Below are 27,039 nucleotides of genomic sequence, written 5' to 3' on the forward strand. Positions count from 1 at the left end.
TGCACATACACGTACGACCAGCTCACCGCTGACGTAAGGAGCGCTGGTATTGCAGTGCGTTAATGTGACGAACCAAGGTTATCTAACCCTGCGCCAGTCACTTATTTGGCACAGAAAGGGTTATCAGCCCCCTTTTCTGTCACCAAAAGGTCACAATCTAGCCACACCAGGCAAGCTTGTGATTCAGTTTAGTGGGTGCAAGAGTTAACTGCACTCCCTTAATCTGTACTAGACGTAAGAGAAATGCCCAACACTCCCTTTTAATGTCACCCACAATAAACTATCAATCCTATAGCTCAAATACTGCCACAACTTAAAATTTAATAAAGGGAAAATCATAAGGAAAAACCCAGACTCTACACATTAACTCTAGAAATACAATTTAGCAGAAAATAACCTAAATTATACAGTTCTAATATTCCAGTCTCTTTCAGTAACATGGTTCAATTATTAGACAAAGGCCAAACTTAATAAAGGAATTATTTATTATGCCACAAATATTATGCACAATGCATTATTAATAAAAAGTTGTTACAAATAAAATTACACACGCAAACAGTGTTTTAAAATAAAAAGGAGAAAAACAGAATTAAATACTTTCCTTGTTTTCAAGCTCTGTGCCCGGGGATGGCATGAAAATGATGGCTCCTTACTTCTGTACAGCAGCTCCCCTTGTAAGAATGACAATCTTATTGTTAAAAAATAAGATTCTTAAACCTATTTTCAGAGATCAGGTTGCTTAGCCACACCCTCCTGGGCGGGATAAGAAACCCCCCTGTCTTTAAGACCTTCAATAGACTAATTTCTTGCCTGAAATTATACAATCCAGTATAATTTCTGCTAGGTAAGAAATTTCTATATTTACATATCTAGAACCTTTTAGTTTTATTGGGAGAATCGGTTTGATATCAAATATGCCATAGGTTGTCATATTTACCTTCCTTTAGGTTATAACAGTTTTAACCCACATATGTACATAATATACCAATGTCCTGTCAGTGACCTGGTCAGTTTTTGTAATGAAGGGCCTGTTTTGCATCAGGCATTCTATTGACATCTTAACCCATAAACTTTATCCTGTATATCTCTGTGACTAAGAGCTTCAGTGACTTTATGACTCAATGCATACACACTAACATTTGGTGGCTATTTAGGAAATAGGCCTGGCAGTTCAAAGAAAAACACAAGTTACAATTCGTCTTGACAACAAATAACTGTTTTGGAGTTCAATCTACACAAAGTTAACTCCTTAGCAGCTGAATCCTGAGATATTCGTGAAACCTTCCCCAATAAGAGACGCAAAAGGGGGTGGCTACGAGCCACTCCCGATGCGTATCAAAAGGAGCTTCCCCTTGCGGTGAGAACACCATTGCCAGACAGATTTCACCTAGCAGTTTTGGCAGCAGGATGCCCTCCTTTTAAAAGTGACACACTAGCTGCTCTACCCAACCGATTGAATATATTGCAGGGCCCCTCCCATGCAGCCTCTAGTTTGTTCTGTCTCATGGGCATGAGTACAAGAACATTATGGACCATCTCACACACTCCCTCTCTGGCAGTAAACTCCTGCAACTGTTTTTGTGCGAATATGGCATCTCTGGGTTTTGCAGGTACCTCCCCCAATAAGGTTTGCATCTTATCCATGAATAACACATCATCCCCTGTTACAGAGGTGCCTGTGAAACCTAGTGTCTTGATACCTATGGTGTGCTCTCTAGACATATTGTGTGCTGTCAGTTGCTGCTTAACTACCATAGGCTCTTGCCCTCCCACTGGAGTAGAATTCCTGTACTCCTGCACTATGTTATGGTTGGTAGGTTGTTGACTAACTGCCCCCCTCCTCCTCACTGTGGGTTCTAACTGCTGAGCCTGCTGGGGACACTGATGCTGCACATCTATCAGTGTATTTGCTGAATGGCACTGTGGGGCTGTGTAAATACACTTCTCTGTACTCCTCCCCCCTGTGCCTGCAGTCTGTGTCAGTCTCTGTCCCCTAGCCTGTGCAGTCTGTTTATAGATCACAGCTGAGGTTACTGGGGTCTCTGTCACCCACAATCTTTCACACTCACTCTGGGGGTCCCTCAAAGAGTATCCTGTACCCTCCTCCCCCACACACGCTGAAATCTGTGGCTTTGCTGCTTCTGTCATAGAGTGGGCTAGTTTGCCCCCCTGCTCTCTCTCACAGTCAGCCACTTTGCATAATCACACAGAATCTGGGATCCTTTTAACACGGGTGCAGACAAGCACACATCTTCCTTCTGCCATTTATCCCAACTATTGTGTCTTTTCACAGGGTACGGAATTGTCCCTGGCAGAGACTGGCACACATCATCCAGCGGCCCAGTCACCCAGTCATTCTCTCCCCCGTCAATCTCACCTCCTTCTATAAAATCCACTGATTCAATCACAAGCAGACACGTACCCCTCATCTGCCTTCTCTCACAGACAAGTTCTTCCCGTACAGCTAAACTTGGTTCAGGCACAGACAGACCCACACAGTCTATCTGCCTTTCTCCCCCATCAGTCTCACCCTGTTCAGCTAACGGTAATTCTGCCGATACTGCTGGTTTAAGTACAGGAAGACACACACTGTCTGTCTGTCGTTCTCCCCAGTCAGTCTCTCCTCTTAGAGATTCACCTCTCAGCACAGACACCCCCAGTTCAGGCACAGCCCTGTGCACACATGCACTCTGTCCTCCCTCCTGGTCATAATGTCTCTGAGCATTTTTACACACAGCCCTTTCCACATAAGGGTCTGCAACTAATGTCACTAGGTCACATGTAGCATTGTCAGGCACATAAAGAGATAACAATCTACCCAAATCAGTACCCAGTAAAACATCATTAGGAATATTTTCAGATACCCCCACATTTCTAAAACCTCTCCCCACTCCCCAATCAAGATATACACGTGCCATAGGCACTGCAAGTTTCATTCCCCCAATCCCTTTAACTGCTAGAGTCTTTCCAGAGATAATGTTCTCAGAGTTCACTAGCTTTGGATACACCATAGTCACTTCTGCACCTGTGTCCCTTAGCCCTAAGGTTACCTTATCTCCAACAGTCACAGGTTGCAAGTTCTCATTGTTGTTTTCCTCTGGACAGGTAACAAACAAAACCGATGCTGGTACTTCTGAGGGATTACTCCCTCCAGCTGATTGCCCCAAGTTAATCCTCTCTGGGCAAGTGGAGCTGATGTGGCCCACTTTGTTGCAAACAAAACATCTGCGGGTATCCCCCTGCCCAGATGCAGCACTCGCCCCTCCTTTCCCAGAGGGAGCAGACACACTGGATAAAGGCACAGCAGGTTTTGTGAAGGGGGGTTGTGCAGCAGCTCCTTTACAGGTGGATCCCCCCATAGAAAAGGATTTCCTCCCATTCTCTGGAGACCTGTTAGCTGTGTAAAAATCAGCCAGCTCGCCAGCTTCCAATGCTGTTATGGGCTTCCGATCTAAAACCCATTCTTGAACTCCGGCTGGGCACAGCTGCATAAATTGCTCCTTCACAATCAAATCTTCCAGCTCCTCCATAGTGGCAACTTTTAATCCTCTAACCCACTGTTTAAAGGCTGTCATCAAGTTCCCAACAGCTGTAATATAGCTCTCTGACAAACCTTTCTGCAGAGAACGGAATTTCTTTCGGTACACTTCAGGAGTAAGATTGTATCTCTTCTGCAGTGCAGCTTTAATGGAATCGTAGTCCTGATCAAACTCTGGGGGTAGTTCAGCAAACGCCTCCAGTGCAGGACCTTTCAGACCAGGGGTAAGGTACTTGGCCCACTGCTCCCTTGGCAACTGGAACTGTCTGCAAACTTTCTCAAAGCTACGCAGGAATACATCCACATCTCCATCTTTCTCCAGGGTGGGAAAATTCTCTGCACGCACTCTGGGAGCAGGGGGGTCTCTAGGTTCACTAACAACAGGTGAGACCATCCCTCTCTCCAACCGTGCAAGTTGTAGCTGATACTCTCTCTCTGCCTGTCGTTCAGCAGCCTGTCTTTCAGCAGCCTGTCTCTCAGCTGCCAGAGACGCCTGTCGTTCAGCAGCCTGTCTTTCATAAAACTTTGTAATCAGTTCCATGCGCAAACTTGAATCCACTGAGCCCATATGTTTAAGAACAGTTTGCAAATAACAGTCCAATGGATCCCCAGAGCCTGATGAATCACAGCCCACAGCTGCAGACATCTCTCCTGGGACTTCAACTGGTGTGATTTGGCTGTTATCATATTCAACAAGAGCTTGTATTAGTAAATCTTTGTTCTTTGAACGTATTGGAATATCCCGCTCCTGGCATAAGAGTATAAGTACCTCTCTAGATCGCTGCTCGTATGCCTCCATAGCAAAAATAAAATAGAAAAGAAAAACAGAGAATAGGGAAGGGGACTGTTTGCAATGTGTGACTATATAATGCACTGAGTTTTATCCTTTGGAAATTGTAAGAAACAATTTCTTTTAGTACCGGGATTTTCACACTAGCAAATCCACAAGCACTAAAATCTAATAATAAAAAATTTTTATCTACACCGCTGCCCACCAATTTGTGACGAACCAAGGTTATCTAACCCTGCGCCAGCCACTTATTTGGCACAGAAAGGGTTATCAGCCCCCTTTTCTGTCACCAAAAGGTCACAATCTAGCCACACCAGGCAAGCTTGTGATTCAGTTTAGTGGGTGCAAGAGTTAACCGCACTCCCTTAATCTGTACTAGACGTAAGAGAAATGCCCAACACTCCCTTTTAATGTCACCCACAATAAACTATCAATCCTATAGCTCAAATACTGCCACAACTTAAAATTTATTAAAGGGGAAATCCTTAGGAAAAACCCAGACTCTACACATTAACTCTAGAAATACAATTTAGCAGAAAATAACCTAAATTATACAGTTCTAATATTCCAGTCTCTTTCAGTAACGTGGTTCAATTATTAGACAAAGGCCAAACTTAATAAAGGAATTATTTATTATGCCACAAATATTATGCACAATGCATTATTAATAAAAAGTTGTTACAAATAAAATTACACACGCAAACAGTGTTTTAAAATAAAAAGGAGAAAAACAGAATTGAATACTTTCCTAGTTTTCAAGCTCTGTGCCCGGGGATGACATGAAAATGATGGCTCCTTACTTCTGTACAGCAGCTCCCCTTGTAAGAATGACAATCTTATTGTTAAAAAATAAGATTCTTAAACCTACTTTCAGAGATCAGGTTGCTTAGCCACACCCTCCTGGGCGGGCTAAGAAACCCCCTGTCTTTAAGACCTTCAATAGACTTATTTCTTTCCTGAAATTATACAATCCAGTATAATTTCTGCTAGGTAAGAGATTTCTATATTTACATTTCTAGAACCTTTTAGTTTTATTGGGAGAATCGGTTTGATATCAAATATGCCATAGGTTGTCATATTTACCTTCCTTTAGGTTATAACAGTTTTAACCCACATATGTACATAATATACCAATGTCCTGTCAGTGACCTGGTCAGTTTTTGTAATGAAGGGCCTGTTTTGCATCAGGCATTCTATTGACAGCTTAAGCCATAAACTTTATCCTGTGTATCTCTGTGACTAAGAGCTTCAGTGACTTTATGACTCAATGTATACACACTAACATTTGGTGGCTATTTAGGAAATAGGCCTGGCAGTTCAAAGAAAACACAAGTTACAATTCTTCTTGACAACAAATAACTGTTTTGGAGTTCAAGCTACACAAAGTTAACTCCTTAGCAGCTGAATCCTGAGATATTCGTGACAGTTAAGGAGCAAAATTTTGCTCAACGCTCACTTCTTGCCTTTTAACACCGGGTTTGTAAAAACCGGTAATACCAGCACTGCAGGTAAGTGAGCGGAAAGCAAAAACTGCTCGTTAGCACCGCACAGCTCAAAACGAAAAACTCGTAATCTAGCCGTAAGTTTGGCTTTTTGCGCACATCTGGTTAGCGCGTGAGTGATAACATTTTACTTTTAACTTGTAATACACACGCTGTCTGACGCATTAAAAAAGCTTACTTTTAGCACAGCATGGAAGCAGAGCACCAAATAGCGCTCCACTCATAATCTAGCTCTAAATGTTATTAATGGTTTAGATCTGCAAAGTGTTTGGTACTGCCAGGAAATTATTTGCAATGCAAAGTTTCACAGAATACTATTTTTCCTACCATAATTTAAAATCAGATGTAGGAAATGCAGACAGTTGCAGAAGTATTGCAAAAGTATTAAACTGAGGTTGAGGTAAGGTAAGACTAGTTTCCAAAGTAGCAGGGGTTTTTTTTGGGGGGGAGGGGGTTGAAAAAACATGATCAGCCCATGTTGATATATTCACCTTCCTTTTAATCCTTTTGCAAATGATACTCACCTTAGTGTAAATGAACTCCTGTCAAGGCTAATCCTTTTCATAGTTGAAAAAACTACACTAACCTACAAAAACAAATCACACACACAGACAATAATTAAACATGTTCAACTTCATTTCAGTTAAATCAATGGAATCAATCCACAGAAGTTTCCTGTTTTTAACTATTTTTATCTTATATCCTTACTCTTTCAACTTCCCTTGAGCCCATATTTAATCTTCTGTGTCACTTGGATATTTTTTGCACCTTTCCACACAGCTTTTGAATAATTTCTGGCATGAGATATTCTGACATCTGATTTTGCTTAAATACAATTATTCATCCAATGCACCTTTGTTACTGTCAAATCAAATCCTTCCTATTATACACATAATTATTTTCTTTTTAAAATGCCACAAATACCACATCTTGTTCCTTTAAAACAATCTTTACAACAATATAAATCAATCAATCAATCACATGGTGCTACCTTGGATTTTACTCCAACTTTGAATTATTTTTTTTTTAGCATCTAATAAATTTGTGCCTAGCCGAGTCAGTGGTGGAAATCCCACCAATCCAACCAAATCCCACCAAAATGTGGAAAGAGAGTCAGGAGTAAAATAAATCAGTTTATTATTTATCTGATGCAGTATTGAGTCACATCAGCATTCAATATATAGAGGCCTATTTATCAAAGGTCTTGCGGACCTGATCCGACAGTGCGGATCAGGTCCGCAAGACCTCGCTGAATGTGGAGGGTGTGAATCAACCCGATCTTACTTGATCAGGTAAAATTCCGGTGATGTCTGTCCGCCTGCTCAGAGCAAGCGGACTGGTTATAGAGCAGCGGTCTTTAGACCGCTGCTTCATAACTGCTGTTACTGGCGAGCCTGCAGGCTCGCCAGAAACACGGGTCCTCAAGCTCCGTTCGGAGCTTGATAGATAGGCCCCATAGTGACTGATTTTCAAAAACTCACCAGCATGGAGTAAAATATCATGCTGGCCCTTACATGGACACACCTCACTCGGTTCTCTTTAAAAAAGGGGTTGAACCTGGAAGTGCTAGAGCAGTGCCTTCCAAACTGTGTGTCGTGACATGTTAGTGTGTCGTCGGCAGTGTGTAGGTGTTTCCCTACTTCAGCACTAATTTCTTTTAATTTAAAAAAATATATATTTTTTTTGTTTCTGACTTTCCGCCTGCTTGCTACGCATATCACATGGTTGACACGTGATTGATACCTAGCAGGTCACAGATCATCTTAACCTATTGGCGCAGCTCAGTGAGAACTGAAACTATTCCCATTGGTGGCTTTGGCGGCACATTGGCTCCTGACTGCACATGTAGTCTCCTCAATCGGCTTGTGACTGCATGTGTAGTCAGTGAGTGGGACAGCAGTGTGTTTGCAGTGTGGGCAGTAGTCAGTTTGACTCGCAGAGCTCTGAGGGCGGCAGCTTAAACGCTGAGCTGAAGTCAGAAGTCAAAGTGTTTTGGGTTTTTTGCAGCTAGCTCCCAGTAGTGCATTGCTGCTCATGTTCTTGATATATGGATAGGAAGTGGAAGCTTAAAAATGCTTGATGACAAAATGCGAGTGTCTTTATCTAATATTCCACCAAATATTCAGAAACTGTGTTCATCCCATCAACCTCATACAGCCCATTAATATAGTAAGTAGCTATTGGTGTTATTAAACTTGTTTTAATTCTTGCACATACATACTGTTACTTGTAAATACATTTTGTTATTGTATAATTTATGTATGTGTCTGTATCTCTTAAAACAAGTTAGTTTAACCTCCTGTTTGCTAGTAAAACTGAATTACTGTGTCGCGAAATGATGTAGGTCTAAAAAGTGTGTTACCAACATGAAAAGTTTGGAAAGCTCTGTCCTAGAGAGTGGCAGGCTTCCTATTTTAGTGCAAGATTACAAGTTGCGTGGCAAATCTGTTTTTCACAGGTGCAAAATTATTATGGCTTTTTCACATTTGGGGTATTACAAGTTGCAAAATAACTTATTTTTCTCACGTATTACCCCACGTAATCCAAACAGCCAAATTGCGCGTGCTTTCACGTATTCACCCATAGAAGTCAATGGAGAAGACAAATAGAAAAAAATGCTCTAAAAGCCTAATCTGTTGCGCAAAGCCCATGACGTATTCTGCTTGAAAAGTGTACATAAAAATGTGAATATTTCATATTGCGAGAATGTTTTCGTAACTAAATATGTTCTTTTTATTTCTAAATAGATATTTATTACCTATTACTCTGGCAATTACTATTTGGATATTTTGGTTTGACTTTAGCTTCCCATGACTACTCTTCTGTATTACCTTTTTGTTTTGGACTGACTTGGTTAATTACTTTAGCTTGTTTGTGGACTGACTGTCTGCCTTTAGATTTCCTTTACCTTGGATTCATCTTCTAGCAGGACATCTGCATTCAGTAATTATGCAAGTTTATCTTTGCCTGGATAGTGAGTATAAACTTTTACAGTGGTATATTTTCCTCAATTCAATTTATAAAGTTACAGTTAATGTCTAGTACTTAATTGCTGTTGTTTTCTGTAGGAGCTGATTAAAGTACTAAAGAGACTTCAAATAGTAAGTTTAGTCTTATTGATCTCTTACCCCTGGTCTTTGTTTGATCACTGTGTTACTTTTTCTGCAGCAACGGCACTCCACCTGACACTGAAAAGGCGCGTGCTTGGACAGGAAAATGGTTTGCTGTTTCTTACATAAGCCAAAAAAATGGAACCAGCAGAGATTGCCCAGACTATTAAATATCCCTTACTGTGAAATACATTTCTCTTGCTAAATCTGTGCAAGATTTGCAAGTTAATCAGTCTAAACGTTTTCAGTATTTTAAATACAAACCTGATTTTCCTTTGCAAGCAACACCTCTTCTACATTACCCTACTGCAAACATTTCCAGTTCATCTGAATCAGTCTCTACTAATGTTGAACCTAATTTGCCTATGCCAGATAAATTTAAAGAGGACTAGCAGTAGTTTAGAGCCTTTATTATAGCCTGTGAGGTAACGTTTTTTCTTGTTATCAGATGAGCCCCCTAAATAGGCCCATAATTTGTTATTAATTGGGGATAAATCCCTTGATACATGGGATTCTTTTAAGGTAGCTATGGAGCTTATGATTCATTTTTGGCTGCCACTGCTCAAAGTTCTATTCAAATACTTACACAGTGGTATAGGCCTGTTGAAGATTATATTGCTAAATTTAATTTGTTGTCTGGTGATACAGGGTGGAATGAGGCTGCATTGGCAGATTAGTTTATAAATCTGAGGAGCTCAAGGATGAGTAATTATGTGTTGGCATTCCTAATTTTCTGAGGGATTTAGGGAAAGGAAAAGAGAGAAAAGAGTCCATCTGATTTTATTTAAGAAAACACACTTTAAGGATTTTTCTGTTTCAAAAAACCTGAATCTAAGGTTGAATCTTCTTTTAAGTCTTTTGATTCATAGAGGCCGAATTATCAAATGTCTGTCGGACCTGATCCGACAGTGCGAATCAGGTCCGACAGACATCGCTGAATGCGGAGAGCAATACGTTCTCCGTATTCAGCATTGCACCAGCAGCTCACAAGAACTGCTGGTGCAACGCCGCCCCCTGCAGACTCCCGGCCAGTGGGCCGCCAGCAGGGAGGTGTCAATCAACCCAATCGTACTCAATCGGGTTGAATTGTGGCGATTCCTGTCCACCTCAATAGAGCAGGCGGACAGGGTTATGGAGCAGCAGTTTATTATTAATTGGGAGTCTGGGCAAGTCACATTTTCCTTTTTGTTTTGTGAACAAGAGTGTTTTTCTAAACATGTTTCTGTAATTTGTGCCATTCTGAGTTTAAGCCTCTTCTTCCCCTTAAATACTGTGAGTTTATGGATCTTTTTGAAAATACAAATTCAGAAAAATGATCACCTCATATATTTTAGGATTGTCTCATTGAGCTTTTGTGAGGTGCTAATATTCCTTGTGGCAGGATTTTTCCTCTATCAGGGCCTGAACATAAGCATCTTAAGGATTATATTCAGGAGAACCTTGCCAAGGGATTTATAAAACCTCCTACCTCTCCTGCTGGGGCTGGTTTTTTCTTTGTTGAAAAAAAAAAAAGACAGGGGTTAAAAGGCTCTGTGTGGACTATAGGGCTCAGAATGATATTACAGGTAAGAATCATTACCCACTTCCTTTAATTAATGAGTTATTTCGTAGGGGGAAGTCAGCTAATTTGATAAAATTGACTTCAGAGGTGCTTATGGTTCAGATTTCTATGGGAGGTGAGTGGAAGCCTGCTTTTCAAACCAGATATGGGCACTTTGAATATTTGGTAATGCCCTCTGGTCTTTGTAATGCCCCTGTGCCATTTCAACATTTTTTGAATAACATTTTCAGAGATTTTCTTGATACTTTCTTGGTTATATATATTGATATATTGATTTGTTTCTTAGTTCATTGAAACATGAGGTTCGGCAAGATTTTTGCAAATCTTTGAAAATTTCTCCCACTTTTGCCTATCATCCACAATCAAATGGCCAGGCAGAGAACAAATCAGATTCTTTAAAAATATTTAAATTGTTTTACTTCATATTTGCAGGCTGATTTGTTTCATTTGATTTCAACAGCTTAATTTGCTTACAATAATAGTTTGTAGTCATCTCTAAAAATGTCTGCTTTTTGTAAATTATGGTTTGCACCTTGTTTCTCTCCCAGGTTTGGTTTTTGTTACCCTGATACCTTTGTTAAATGAGAGACTGACTGCCATTCAGAGCAATTTTGAAAAAGTTCAGTTAGCTTACGTGGTGCTCAGGAAAAACAGAAGCATTACCAATACAAGTTGAGATCTGCTGCTCCAGATTATTCTGCTATGGATAGCTTGGCTGCTATTAACTTAATATTGCAGTGTCCTTCGAAAAAAAATTAGATCCCTGAATTTTGGGTCCTTTTAAGATTGTGAGTTTGATGAGTCTACTGGCAGTTCATCCTGAATTGCCTCCTTCTTTTAAAATCCACCCTGTATTTCATGTGTCTCTTTTGAAACCTTTCAGGAAATCCTCACTTGGTTAGCGCAGAACTTCCCCTCCTCCGGCACCGGTGTAAGTTGATGGCCTGGATGCATATGAGGTCATTCACTACCTCCTTTGGTAATGAGTTCCACAATTATATTGCTTTTATAGTGAAAAAACATTTCCGTTGCAGGAGATTAAATCTCCTTTGCTCCAGCCTTAAATTGTGACTTCTTGTCACAAACAATTTTCTTGGAATAAATAGAGCTTCTGTCATCTCTGTACATGGGCCTTGAATATATTTATATAAAGCAATCATGTCATCTCTCAGGCGCCTTTTTTCTAGAGAAAACAGACCCAGTTTGGCTAACTTCTCCGCATAGCTTAAATTCTCCTTTCCCCTTATTAGCCTTGTGTCACCTCTCTAAACTTTTTCTAGGTCTGCAATGTCTTTTTTTGAGATAGGTCCCCAGAACAGCACTCCATACTCAAGGTGAGGTCTTACCAGGGATTTATATAGTGACAGAATTATGCTTTCCACCCTTGCATCAATGCCTCTTTTAATGGATGCTAGTATCTTATTAGCCTTAGAAGCTGCTGCCCTGCATTGTGCATCTATCTTTAGTTTGTTATCTATTACTACTCCCAAATCCCTTTCCTCCTCTGTTTGGCTAAATCTAGTCCCATTTAAATAATACTTATTTTTACTTCCATAATGTAGAACCTTGCATTTCCCATATTAAATCTCATTTTCCATTTACCCGCCCATAATTCTATTTTTTGCAGATCCCCTTGTAACGCAATTCATCCTGCTCTGACCTAAAGACCTTATACTACTTTGTATCATCTGCAAATATAGAGATGTTGCTTCTTAATCCTTGCTCTAAGTCATTAATAAAAATATTAAAAAGAACAGGGACCAGTACTGATCCCTGTGGGACTCCACTGATTACCTTTGTCCAATCTGAGTTTGATCCATTTACTACTACTCGTTGCTCCCTGTCTTTTATTCAGTTTATCCATGAGCTAACATTTTCAGTTATTCCCAATCCCGTAATTTTGTACATTAGTTTCCAATGTAGCACTGTATCAAACGCCTTTGCAAAATCTAAGTATATCACATCAACTGATTCCCCTTGATCTATTTTTTTTTTTTTCTGAATACAAAAACTTATTTTTTAATGCACCAAAATGACCTTTTTTTATTATTTATTTTTTTTTTTTAATAATTTTTTTTTATTGAGCATCATAAGAATATACACAACAGATTTTCGTACAAGTACAAATATGTTGGAAAAGTACACAGTTGCAATGAAAACTGTTATAACATGGGTCAGTCTTAGATGGTAAAATGGCTAAGTCCGTGAACCCCAGGGTGATCACCCCCCGGTATCCATGTCGTAGTCCCATGAAGATTGATTATTGCTCATTTTAGTTTTATTTTCTTCACAAATGGTGTCCATTGCATTATAACCATGACTTACATATAACAGTTGTCAACAATAATGCATTATCTTCATTAACACATTTCTGGTATAACTATTAAATACTCTACTCTACAAAGCAGTACACAATTCGGGATGCAGCATACAGTGGTAAATTAAGATTCAGACATCCAATCGCTCCGGGGCAGGCCAAGACCAGTTACCCTCTCCTCCCCCTATACAGGTGCAGCAAGTGTATAACCCCCTCCCCCTTCAGAATTCTGTTCCTAGGCAGTTTCTATTGTGTGGCAATGGGGTGCTTTGTCGACCATATTGTAAGCATTGTCTCATGTATGTCTAGTTTTCCCGTCAGGAAGTAATGATATCTTTCCAAATGTAGAGTTGTGTTCACCTTATCTCTCCATTCAGCCAAAGTGGGTATATAGATGGACTTCCAATGTAGGGGAATTAACATCTTAGCGCAGGACAGCAGTAGCATAAGCAGTGATTTTTGGGCCTGTGTTTGGAATTTAAATGGGAAATGGAACAACAGCGCATCTGGGGTTCTAGGGACTGCCAGATCCGTGATCTGATTAATTTCTTTCCAGATCTCTCCCCAGAAATGACCTAGTAGTGGACAATCCCACCAGACATGTACCAGAGTACCCTCCATCCCACAACCCCTACAGCACTTGCCCGTTGTGGTTGGGTAGATTTTTTTAAGCCTGCTTGGTGTAAGATACCACCTGCTTAGCAATTTGTAATGGGATTCTTGTGTGCGAGCTGACACTGAGACCTTCCTCCCCAAGTGGAAGATTTGCTTCCACTCTTCACTTGGAAAGGTATAGCCCAACTCTCTGTGCCATTGTGAGATGTATTGTGCTAAGTTATGGTCGGGTGAGTCTTAAATAATTTTATATATGATCGAGATCATATGTTTAGGCGTGTGTGGGGACATGCATAGTTGTTCAAATTTTGTCAAGTTCCTATTGAAGAGATGTTTATGTTTGTGGGAGCTGATATAATGCTGTGTTTTGAGTGTAAGCGAACCAAGAATTTGCTAATGCCGGGTGGTCTTCCCGCAGTTCCTGCGGAGTCTTGAGTCTCCCTGATGTAATTAAATTGCCTACACAGTTTAGTGGGAGAGTGGATGAGTCAGTCGACAGTATCCCATGCAATGGTAGTTCGTGGTTGTCGTAGATAGGTGTGAGGGGAGCGTATTTAGTGGATATGTGCGAGCCTGTGTGAATTACTTTATCCCATTCAGTGAGCAACTCTTCTAGTAATGGTAGCTTAGATGTGTCAGTGGGCCTGTGTTTTTTGTCTGTCCAGAACAAGGCGGCCAGGTTGGGTCTGTTAATAGTGTGTGTGCATACCTGTTTCCAAGCTTTGTCCTCATGAGTCCAGCACCACTCTACTACTCTGTGAAGCAGAATTGCCCATCTGTAGGACTGAATGTGGGGTAACCCTAAGCCTCCCTGCTCCCGTGAAAGATATAGGGTCTGCCTCCCAATCCTTGGTTTGATGCCATTCCAAATATACTCCTCAATCAAATATTGTTGTGAGGGTATAAAGGAGTGTGGGAGAGCAATGGTATGGTATTCTTGGCAGGACGTTCATCTTAACGACACCGATCCTGCCAAGCCAGGATATAGTTTTATTCTTCCACTCGGAAAAATCTTTGGTTATCTCTTTTTTTAACTGTATGTAATTAGTTTCAAAGACCTCCGTGTGAGATTCTGATATATTTATCCCTAAATATTTCAACGTTCTAGTCTTTTGTACAAATGGGGAGTGGACCTTGAACCAAGCCTGAGTTTCTGGGGTCAAGGATATGCCTAATAGTTCTGACTTTGTGAGGTTAAGTAAGAAGTTGGATACTGTCCCATATTTTGTGAGTTCTGTTAACACTGCCGGAACAGATGATTCTATGTCTGTGATCGTTAGCAACAAATCATCAGCGTACATGGCTAGTTTATTTTCTGTTGTTCCTGTCTGTATACCTCTTATCTCGTGATTGTGCCTAATATTGCTGGCTAGGGCTTCTATTGCAATAGCAAATAGCGCAGGGGAGAGGGGACATCCCTGCCTTGTCCCATTAGTTATATAGAAGGTATCAGAGAGGATACCATTAACCTTAATTTGTGCGTTCGGTTGCGAGTACAGGGCAAAAATTTGTCCCTGAACCCCATTTTCATCATAGTGCTCCTCAGGAACGCCCAGTTCACCCTGTCGAAAGCCTTTTCTGCATCCGTAGACAGCAGTGCAAGGGGGATCGACTTCGACTTAGAATAAGCTATGAGATGGAAGATTTTCAGGGTATTATCCCTGGCCTCCCTACCCAGTATGAATCCCACTTGATCCGTGGAAATTAATTTTGGGAGATATTTATTAATTTGTGTAGCTAGGGTTTTTGCTAGGATCTTAATGTCGCTGTTCAGAAGGGAGATGGGCCTATAACTTTCGGGCTTATCTAGGGCCTTCCCGGGCTTCGGTAAAACTGTGATGTACACTGATAACATGGATTGAGGAAGTGCCCCAGTGTCAGTTAACTCATTAAATAAGTCCTGTAGGAAGGGCAAAAGTAATGGTAGAAAGGTCTTGTAATATTTATTGCTCAGTCCGTCAGGGCCAGGGCTCTTCCCAGTCGGAAGTTCTTTTATTGCTTCCGCTATTTTCGCTTGAGTCAACGGGTTCTCTAGGCTCTCAGAGTCCTCTACTGTCAGTTGTGGGAGTGTAGTATGGGTCAGGTAATCCTGTATTTTTTGGGTGGGTATGGTGCTCCCTTCCCCCTCAATATTATACAGCTTGTCATAATAGCTGCAGAAAATTCTTGCTATCCCCCTACTGTCCTGCCTTGTCCTGCCCTGTTTGTCCTTCATGTTGTATATGTACGATTTTAATTTTTGGCGCGTAAGGGCTCTCGCCAGTAGTTTGCCCGCCTTGTCCCCACCCTCGTAGTATTTTTGTTTGAGCTTTAATGCGGAGCGCTGATGTTCCTCCTGTAAGTGTGTCCTAAGGTCAAGCCTAGCCTGGTCAAGTTCACTAGCTAGTGCTGAGTTTGTTGCTTCCTTTTTATGTCTCTCTTCTAGTGTATGAATGATACTTAACATAGAGTTATACTTTTCTCTATTGTCTAGCTATTTTAGATTTGTGTTTAATCAGGATACCTCGGAGGACGCATTTATGCGCCTCCCAGACTGAGGTAAGAGGCAGGTTGTCTTGTGAGTTAATGAGAAAGTATTCAGTCATCGCGGTTTCTACGTCTATTTTAATTTCTGGGTTATCTAAAAGAGTGTCTTCTAGTTTCCACAGGAAAGGGGCATCAAATGAGTTTGGCAATGCTATGTTACAGGATACAGGTGCATGATCCGACCAAGTTATAGATGAGATCTCACTATGTGTGATGTATGAGATACCCTGTGAGTCGGAGAATAGGTAGTCTATCCGAGAGTATTTCCTGTGGGGGCTTGAATAGAAAGTAAAATTTCTGTCAGTTGGATGCATGGTTCTCCATATATCATGTAGGAGTAAACTTTTAAGTAGTGTGTTAACTTGTTTCAGTGTATGATGGGGAACACTGGATACCCCATTAGAGGTGTCTGACAATGGGATCAGGGGGGCGTTAAGGTCCCTGCCCACAAATAGAACTCCCTTAGCTACCTCTTGGATCTTATAGACAACCACTTTTAAAAAGTTGTCCTGCTTTGTGTTAGGGGAATAGATGTTGACCAGGGTGATCATTTTACCATGGAGTTGCCCTATGAGTATGATGTATCTACCCTCCCTGTCTTTTTCCAGTTGTATTAGTTTAAATGGTAATTTATGATGAATAAGGATTCCCACCCCATTTTGTTTGTGCGGCCCCGAGGACAGGTAGGCAGTTGGGTATATGTGATTGTGCCATTTAGGTTCTTTAGATCTTACAAAGTACGTTTCTTGGAGAAACACAATGTCTCCTCTCATTCTCTGTAGGTCTCTCGTCACTATGGACCATTTTCCCGGATTGTTAAGGCCTTTAGCATTCACTGTCAACAGTTTGATTGTGTGTGTCTTGTGAGTGGTATGTGGCCCTGCCATCTCCGGGGCCTGTGGTTGGGTATACAAGGTGTTGGGTAAACTATTATGATTGGGTAATCAGTAGGTTACCCTATTATTTTCAGATTGTCGGGGTCCACCCTGAGCAGCGTCTCTTACAAAATATTACTAATGTACAAAATATAAACAACAATCGAACCGTGTACAAATGCGTTAATAGAAAAAATAAAGTCTAGAGGGATGTGCCCTGCTAGGCCCATAGTATAATATGCTTGAACCATAAACAAAGTAAGTGATACTGTAGTCTGTAGGTAGTATCAGCGAGATCATCGCCACTACCCCCACATCTTGTGGAGCACACTGGGGACCCCGCAGCTGTAATTTTTTAAGCGCACATGAGAAGTGGCTGGGAACCGAAAGTGCCCTTTCTAGTTTCGTCTAGGCCACGTATCCATGTGGTCAGTACAAGATCGCCAGTGTGCTCTTTGTATCTACATATATAGCTGTATTGGTATCGCCAGGACACCCACCTTTTAACAATATCTTACAGACATTTCTAAATATAAGTGTCAATCACTAGCAAGCAATAATAAACATAGATATCATTTACAATACTGGCAATGTCCTGTTAACTTTGAAGCAAAAGGAAAAAAAAGAGAACAAGGAAAAACAGTTCAATTGTGATCTTACGTAAATCTGGTCATCAGTTCCCTTGCAAAGCCGCGAAGAAGTTTTCAACGCTGACTCTTGTCAGCATCTCTGTAGTTAGGATCGGTGGGGTTATTTGCTGCCCCCTCTTCTTGAGGTGGTTTTGGAATGGCCGGGGGTGTTACACCCAACGAGTGGCAAAAGGGGTCAAGGTCCTCAATGGTTCTGTAAATAGCTGTACGGTCTCCCCTTGTAGCTATGATACTCGTAGGGAAGCCCCAACGATAGGTGATCTTATTTTCTTGTAGGATGTTTGTAAGGAACCTCAGCTCCCTCCTTTTTTGTAGGGTGGTTGGACTCAAATCAGAGAATATCTGTAGGACTACTCCAGCGTGCGTGATCGGATGCTTGTTCCTACTATGCTTCAGAATCTCCTGCTTGTCTTTAAAGTTCAATACTCTGAGAATGACATCTCGTGGGGGTGCTTTTGCTGGCGGTTTAGGGCGTAGTGCTCTGTGGGCTCTCTCTATTTCAATGGCTGGTGACATTGGTGTGCCTTTAATTGTCCTGAATAGGTCTTGTAAATAGCCCAACAGAGCAGTCGGGTGTATAGATTTGGGTATTCCCCTAACCCGCAGGTTGTTCCGCCTGCCGCGGTTGTCTAAATCCTCCACTTTGTCCATTAAGCTGTGTATCATATCCGTGTTGTATTGAGCTCTGGAAGATGTTTCTTTGAACTCCTCTACAGTGTTTTCATGGCTTTGTTCTACTCTGGTGACCCTCTGAGTGAGATCATTGACATCTTTCCGGAGTTCGCCAAAGAGACTCTTAACCTCTGCCATAACCCCCTTAATGTCTTCTTTTGAGGATAGTGTTTTCAGATCCTCTTTGGTAACATAGGATGAAGGTATGCCTGCCACCTCATGTGTCTGTATGGGGGCTCCTTGCTTTGATGCCGAATGGGGTGTTTGTGCTTCTGGGGTGTTAGGTTCAGAGGGTTTGAGATAGTGATTCATGTTGCGGGCTTTGGAGTTCTTTTCCCCTGCTGTGCTTTTCCTTTGGGGCATTCCAGTTGTCTACACACACAGGCCAGCAGCGTCCCACACCTTTATAAGTATATGCAGGTATAGATAATCTCTTAATGGGTGTGTTTTTTGGAGGTATCTATTTTGAGTTAGTGGCCAAAGTCCAGTATATATCTTGAGCAGCCTAATCTGTGTTGGTTCATAAGATTATTTTTTCTCACAAGTCTTGTAACGATATAGGTTGTCTGTCTGGTTCTTGTTGACAGAAATATTAGTCTTGGGCTTTTGCACAGTGTGTTTAAGAAGTTCCGGTGTGTAGGGGTATTTATATGCAGTTGTGGTTATTGGGGTTTTTGTTCTTTCTTCTTTATTTTTTTTATATATTATTTTCCCCCAATTCAATAAAGATTGTCTACCTAAAAGTCCTCAATGTTACAACCAATTATTCCTGCAGGCTAGATGCGACTATGAGTGAGTTACAGTATGTGTCTTTACCCCTACTGCACGTCCTCCGTGTGCTAGCCGTTTCAGCTTCAACCGCCCACCTCCTGTGCTTGTATCCGCCTGTGTGATAGTGCCGCAGGTCGTATGCGGTGAGTGACAGACCTTATGTGCTGGCAGAGATCTGTTGCCTACAACATGTAAGCGCTGATTGTACCTTACGGGTGAGTGCTCCTTGGGTTTGGCTGTCTGTTTGCACTCGCGTGCGTAGTTCTTTGCCGGGTTCCGGTGTACAGTGCAGGCCTGTGTTGCGTGCTTAGGGAATATGCTTTGCTAGTGTTGGTGAGCGGGTCCCAGGTTCATCCAAGCTGTTAGGTGGTGTTTCCCCGGTATGCTCCCAGTAATCTCAGCAGTCCAGTTGCTCTTAGTGCGTCTGATTAACAGTCAAGGGCCTAAACAGTTAGCTAGAGCTCTAAGCTAGAGCTCTAAGCTACAGTGGCCATCTTCCAGCGTGGCCAAGCTCCGCCCCCCCCTTGATCTATTTTTGTATATTGAATTATTACTTCTTACACTGGCAACTACTATTTGGATATTCTGGTTTGACATCAGCTTCCCCTGACTACGCTTATATTGTATTACCCCTTTGTTTTGGACTGACAAGGTTTTTAGCTTGTTTATGGACTCTGCATTTGTTTAAGGATTTTGTACTGCTTTTCCCAGTGAGGGCTTGGCCGGACTGTTTGACTTTAGATTTCTTTTACGCTGGGTTCCTCTGCTATCAGGAGATATTTATTAGCTAACTTATACAAGTTTATCTTCATCTGGTTAGTGAGATTAAACTTTTACAAAGGTTTTCCTTTGATATTTGAATTTATAAACTTATAGTTACTTTTTAGAACTTAATTGTTTCGTTTTGTAGGAGCTGATTAAAGTACTAGAGAGAGTTCATCTACTAAGTTCTTAGTCTCATCGCTCTCTTACTTCCAGCGTTCCAGTAAGGCAATCAGCCAATAAGATTAAGCTTCAATCCTTTTGCCTGATCCAATTAGCCAATAGGATTAAGCGTCAATCCTTTTGCCTGATCCAATTAGCCAATAGGATTGAAGCTCAATCCTATTGACTGATTGCATCAGCCAATAGGATTTGTTCAACTTTAATACCGATTGGCTGATAAAATTCTATCAGCCAATCGGAATTCAAGGAATGCCATCTTGAATGACGTCCCTTAAAGGAACCTTCATTCTTCAGTAGCAATTGGCAGAAGAGGATGCTCCGCGACGGATGTCTTGAAGATGGAGCCGCTCCATGTCGGATGGATGAAGATAGAAGATGCCGTTTGGATGAAGACTTCTGCCCGCCTGGAGGATGACTTCTTGCCGCTTGGATGAAGACTTCTCATGGCTTTGTTGAGGACTTCTGCCTGCTTGGATGAAGACTTCTCCTGGCTTGATGAGGATGGATGTCCAGTTTTCAAAAACTGTAAGTATATCTTCGGGGTTAGTGTTAGGTTTTTTTAAGGATTTATTGGGTGTTTTTTATTTTTAGCTTAGGGCAATGGAAAAGAGCTAAATGCCCCACAAAAGGCCCTTTTAAGGGCTATTGGCAGTTTAGTTTAGGCTAGTTTTTTTTTTGTTATTTTGGGGGGGGGGGTTGATTGGGCTATAGATTAGGTGTAATTAGTTTAAATATTTGATAATTTCTTTTTTATTTTGTGTAATTTTTGGTTATTAAGTTAATTGTATTTAATTAATGTAATTTATTTAATTTTATTGTAATATTAGGTGTAAGTGTAAGACAGGTTAGGTTTTATTTTAGAGGTAAATTTGTTTTTATTTTAACTAGGTAGCTAGTAAATAGCTAATAACTATTTACTGACTAGTCTACCTAGCTAGCTTAGGGTTTATTTTATAGGTAAGTAAGTATTTAGTTTTAAATAGGAATTATTTAGTTAATGTTAGTAATTTTTATTTAGATTTATTTTAATTATATTAAAGTTAGGGGTGTTAGGATTAGATTTAGGGTTAGGTTTAGGGGTTAATAACTTTAGTATAGTGGTCGCGACATTGAGGGCAGCAGATTAGGGGTTAATAAGTGTAGGTAGGTAGCAGCAATGTCTGGGGCGGCAGATTAGTGGTTAATAAGTGTAATGTAGGTGTCGGCGATGTTGGGTGCGGCAGATTAGGGGTTAATAAATGTATGTAGGTGGTGGTGATGTCGGGGGGGGGCAGATTAGGGGTTAATAAGTGTAATGTAGATGTCTGGACGGCAGATTAGGGGTTTTTAGACTCTGGGTTTATGTTAGGGTGTTAGGTGTAAACATAACTTTTCTTTCCCCATAGGAATCAATGGGGCTGCGTTACAGAACTTTAAACCACGTAAAACCAGCTCAAAAGAGGTGCTGGTATTTGAGTGCGGTATAGAGCTCAACGCTGCCATATTGCCTGCTAACACCGGGTTTTTGCAAACCTGTAATAGCAACGCTATAGGGAGGTGAGCAGTGGAAATAACTTGGAAGTTAGTACCGCTCACAAAACTCGTAATCCAGCCGTATGTTATTTACATAGAAGAAAAATTTAATTTTTATAATTAAATATATATTTCTATATATATGTGATAATGTTAATGTAAAATAGATATCTATACCTGTATATCTATAGAAATAGATATACAGGTATAGGTATATATATATATATATATATATATATATATATATATATATATATTGTGACAGATCTAAGGGGATTGTGTACAATAGAATATATGGCCTAGATTTAGAGTTCTGCGTTAGGGTTAAAAAGCAGCGTTAAGGGGTCCTAATGCTGCTTTTAAATGCCCGCTGGTATTTAGAGTCAGGCAGGAAAGGGTCAACCGCTCACTTTCTTTCCGCGACTCGAGGCTACCGCAGATCCCCTTACATCAATTGCGTATCCTATCTTTTCTATGGGATTTGCCTAACGCCGGTATTACGAGTAGAGCCTCTACCGACAAGACTCCAACCGCCTAAAAAAGTTAGTAGTTAAGAGTTTTATGGGCTAACGCCGGAACATAAAGCTCTTAACTACTGTGCTATAAAGTACACTAACACCCATAAACTACCTATGAACCCCTAAACCGAGGCCCCCCACATCGCAAACCCTATAATAAACTTTTTTAACCCCTAAACTTCTGACCGGACATCGCCGCCACCTACATTGTCCCTATGAACCCCTAATCTGCTGCCCCTAACATCGCCGACACCTATATTATATTTATTACCCCCTAATCTACCCCCCCCAACGTCGCCGCCACCTACCTACACTTATTAACCCCTAATCTGCCGACCGGACATCGCCGCCACTATAATAAATGTATTAACCCTTAAACCGCCGTACCCCTGCCTCGCAAACACTATAATAAATTTTATTAACCCCTAATCTGCCCTCCCTAACATCGCCACCACCTACCTACAATTATTAACCCCTAATCTGCCGCCCCCAACGTCGCCACTCCTATAATAAAGTTATTAACCCCTAAACCTAAGTCTAACCCTAACCCTAACACTCCCCTAACTTAAATATAATTTAAATAAATGAACTAAATTTACTATCTTTAAATAAATTAATCCTATTTAAAACTAAATACTTACCTATAAAATAAACCCTAATATAGCTACAATATAACTAATAGTTACATTGTAGCTATTTTAGGATTTATATTTATTTTACAGGCAACTTTGTATTTATTTTAACTAAGTACAATAGCTATTAAATAGTTAATAACTATTTAATAGCTACCTAGTTAAAATAATTACAAAATTACCTGTAAAATAAATCCTAACCTAAGTTACAATTAAACCTAACACTACACTATCAATAAATTAATTAAATAAATTAACTACAATTATCTAAACTAATATACAATTAAATAAACTAAACTATAATACAAAAACAAACAAACACTAAATTACAAAAAAAAATACAAGAAGTTTAAACTAATTACACCTAATCTAAGCCCCGTAATAAAATAAAAAAGCCCCCCAAAATAATAAAATGCCTTACCCTATCCTAAATTACAAAGTAATCAGCTCTTTTACCAGCCCTTAAAGGGCTTTTTGCGGGGCATTGCCCCAAAGTAATCAGCTCTTTTACCTGTAAATAAAAATACAATCCCCCCCCAACATTACAACCCACCACCCACATACCCCTACTCTAAAACCCACCCGATCCCCCCTTAAAAAAACCTAACACTACCCCCCTGAAGATCACCCACCCATAAGTCCTATCACTACCATACCCAGAAAAATCTGCAGGAACCCTGACACACAATTCCCATTTTTTACCGCTCCCTGAAAATCTTTCCTTCTAGCCCACCACTAACCTTTAAAACACCTCCTCATCTTGTTATGATTGTATTCTGATCAGCTGCGACTCCCACATCTGATATCTGACACTAATCTGCAGTAGATAGCTGCTCTCCAACATTTTAAATCTCCCTTCATACCTAGATTTTATCCTTGGTCTTGTCATGAAATATCATTTAACCTTAGCTGCATGTACGAGGCTTTAAAACTGTTGGATAAAGTTAATCTACTAAGGATTGGTGGTCAGAGGTTGCCCCTATTCTTCTATTTCCCCATGTACCCTTGTATAGTCCAGCAATACAGGTAAAAAAAAGATATCTAAGGGTATATACTGATTTTTTTTTCTTCAGACACAAAGAAGGATTCGATTAGCAATGGGATGCAAGCATGTATGTGAGTTATTCTTAAATCCTTAATTTCACATATAATTATGTATTACTGATATTGCTGATTTCAGTCCCACCTTGACCCACATACTATCCTGTTTTTATTCCCCCTTATCTTGTTTTCCTATTTCTTCCTCACCATTTTCCTTATTATTAATTGTTTTCACTGAGTTGATATTTAGTGGCATATTGGGATAGAGAGGTCTTGTCATAAATTGCTTTGTTATAGAAATGCTAATAATATATCTTGTAGGATAAAATATATTTTATTAACATAAACACTCATACATATTTAAATGGAAAATATCTAAGTTTAGGATGAGGGCAAATGATTATATATAGCACCTAATATAAATACTATTCTAGAAATCTTCTATTTGAATTTTATACGCACTTAGGGGTAAATTTAGGGGTAGATTTACCCCTTGTTTCGGCGCTGCTTCATAACTTGTCCGCTGCCTCTGAGGCTGCGGTCTTCAATCCGCCTGATCCTATATGATCGGGCTGATTGACACCCCCTGCTAGCGGCCGATTGGCCGCGAATCTGCGGGGGGGCGGCATTGCACAAGCAGTTCTGGTGAACTGCTTGTGCAATGATAAATGCCGACAGCGTATGCTGTCGGCATTCAGTGATGTCTGTCTGACATGATACGCTGCACCGTATCATGTCTGTCTGACATGATACGCTGCACCGTATCATGTCAGACAGACATTGGTAAATCTACCCCTTAGATTAGTTTATAAGTATGACTTAATTAAGCTTGTAACACTATATTATACAATCACTACTAATATAATGAATGTGTTTAATTTTAATATGTGTTTGCATTTTCATAGTTCAAGTTAGCAATTTCTTTGTCAGATACATTTATATTTTGGAAGTGAAAATATAAACTTTGATTATTAAAGGCTGCATACAAAACCATGCTAAAAACCCCAATAGAACATATCTAATGAAGTCTATTATAAAATCCTGAAATGTGCCAGATCTAATGGCTTGTGGAGTTGTCACCTTGATTTATGCACTAACAATAACACTTGTAGTTTTTAAGCTATTCCGAGCAGTGTCTTCCTCCACTTGTATCTATATTCCTTTATTTTACCATAAATAAGTGTCATTGTGTACTCTTGAACCCATTGCTATAGAATTTGGCAACTAATAAATCATACTATTTATTTTAATATATTTTTCACCTTGTCGAATAGAAGGTTTTGTACATCTTTGTCCCTCTTTGACCCCTGAGAAGTTTCATATATGTTGCTCTTAAGTAGGCACATAGGATTGTCACAGTTTATGAGTCTGGCAAATACAAACTTTTTCTTAAAGGGAATCATATTGAATCAGGAGGAGGATTATCTTTATATGTTAAATCTCACTGAAAGACTAGTATTAAATTACCCTGTTCTGTACAGGGCAGAATGAAATCATAAGAGGCATTCTAGAGTGAAACATGCTGCCCAGTGTCAGAACGCTCTGTTTCAATTGCAGATCATAGCTCCTCCAGCAGAATAAAGAGTCGAAACATGCTTCAAAAAGCAACCAAGAATGGATGGGAAGAAAACATTGTAACGTTCCTATGTGGCCTTCTATGAGTCCAGATCTGAAAATCTGTGGAAAGAGCTGAATCTTGCAGTTGGAAAAGGCACCCATCAAACCTGAGAGAACTGCAGCAGTTTGATCAAGAAGAGTGGGCCAAAATCCCAGTTGAAAATTGTAGAAATCTTATTCAGAGCTACAGGAAGAGCTTGATTGCAGTTATTGTCTCCAAAGGCTGTGCTACAAAATATTAGGTTAAGAATACCAATAATTTTGTCTGTGCCATTCTCATTTGTTTTACTGACTTAAGTAATATGTATGGCCATAAATAAGTACATCAAAACAAGGTTGTAACACGCTCTTTAGTAAATATAAAACATATGTTTATTAAAAACACTTAAAAGATGACCAAGCCACCAAATACAAAAATTGTGAGCAGTGCAGCACAACGGCTTACGCGCTTCGGGAATGTCCCGTACTCGAGCTATGAAATCACACCGGCAACCAGTTAAAATGGTGAAAAATGTACTCAACCTTACTGTTGTGTGTCTCTGTGTGCCACACTGAGCATGGAGAAGAGAAAGAGCAGGAAAGAATTGTCTGAGGATTTGAGAATAAATATTGTGGAAAAGCATGGCCAATCTTCACAAATGTTTTTTTTTTTGTTTTTTAATGGCAAAGATTACATATATGGCATTTGATTAGCTAAAGTTTACCATCACGTTAAGTTTGTGCAAGTAGCTCTGTAGTGGGATATAGCAATATTTTTAAGGGAAGTTCCTTATGAGGTAACTGAGGTGTTCCTTGGTCTTCAGGAACAAGTTTATGGGGCAGAACTGCTACATATTTTCTTCCCAAATCACTGTGGGAATCATTATGGTCATGCAGTCCCACATATATAGCTATACAATTAAAAGCAGAGAGCAATACACTTTAACAAGTTGTCTAGAAGATGACCCTTGGGGTTTTCTTTGTAAAGTTAGGCTATTAAGGTTGAATGATTCCTAGAGACTTCTGTCTGTAAAATACAATCTGAAAAGCAGCAATAATGGAATGAAGGTGAATTGTACTGTAGCAAGAAATTTCAGAAGGTTTAAAGGGAGGTGGAAAACATATTAGCAAGGTAGCTCATTAAACAGGTAGTGTATGGTACTACTAATTCAGCAAAATTAGAATATGACTCCTCCATAGAGCTAGCCAAGAACTAGAGCAAGTAAAAGTCAAATTACAGGATATACTGGGTACAAAAAAAATGTACAATGCTAAGAAGGGTCTTCCTCATTTATGTGTTAGTAATGGAATATTTATTAAAAATGTGTCTAATTAATTCAAAGGGCTTTCAATAAAGGAGAATGCAATGGTGAAAGTATTAAAGGAAGCAAATTGTCTTTTAAAAATTGAATATCTGAATATAAAACTAGTCTTTTTGCAGAGATCAGTAAATGGCATCAACTATTTTAATAACAGTGCTATGTATTAGAGGTTATTTTATCCAAAAAACTTGATAATATATAATATAACATGACATTTGTTAGAAAATACTTAGTAAGTGTTAATACTTATTTCCATTATGATATATAAATCCTGGAGGGATTAGCTAGTTTTCACTTTACTTATATATATATATATTTATATATTTTTATGTATACAGATACATAGGAAAATATATTTAAAAACACTAAAACATTTTCTACATACAGTGTATACACAGTAAAATACATTATCAAATATTAAAATTGAATAAAATTGTAAGGTATTTGAGTGGAAAATGTCTAAAAAATATGAATATACAGATATATATATATGTGTTAATATGTGTCTATACACATATCAACACATAAATTTATATGTATATAAGC

The sequence above is a fragment of the Bombina bombina genome, chromosome 1 (genome assembly GCF_027579735.1).
Source record: "Bombina bombina isolate aBomBom1 chromosome 1, aBomBom1.pri, whole genome shotgun sequence".
NCBI classification, from domain to species: Eukaryota; Metazoa; Chordata; class Amphibia; order Anura; family Bombinatoridae; genus Bombina; species Bombina bombina.